The sequence below is a fragment of the Penaeus monodon genome, chromosome 31 (genome assembly GCF_015228065.2).
Source record: "Penaeus monodon isolate SGIC_2016 chromosome 31, NSTDA_Pmon_1, whole genome shotgun sequence".
NCBI classification, from domain to species: Eukaryota; Metazoa; Arthropoda; class Malacostraca; order Decapoda; family Penaeidae; genus Penaeus; species Penaeus monodon.
Genome location: NC_051416.1, coordinates 9,097,500 through 9,098,005, shown reverse-complemented (window position 1 = coordinate 9,098,005; position 506 = coordinate 9,097,500).

The following is a 506-nucleotide window of genomic DNA, read 5'->3' as shown; positions in this document are numbered from 1 at the left end:
ATCTCGAATATATTCATTGTGTGAAGAATAACTGACAAAAAGAAAACGGTGACGAAAATATATAAAAATAAGCCTGATCATAGCTATAATTTGTGAAATGCATCTTGATTATATCACATATATGATATTGTTATGCCGTGTTAGTTTAGATACATTCTCAAACCAATTATGGTGCATACACTATACTTATTATTCTGTGTTAAAAAGTTTGGGTTTCGCGGCATTTCTCATCACTCCCCCTTACTCATTTTCATTCTCCCGCCTCGACTCATTTTCGCGAAAAGACAGATAACACTGACATATAAAATAATTTCCCGTGAGAATATTTTATGAGAGATAAAATGCGACGCTATCGGGAGAGGCTTAAAGAGGGATCATTGCACCTCAGGGCCTGATCTTGATATCTGATTACCTGGATTTCCTCGGACATAAAATTCCAAATGACTGTGTTGAGTTGATCCTTGTTTTTCTAATTATGAATCCGGTTTCAAGTTTATTACTTGCGT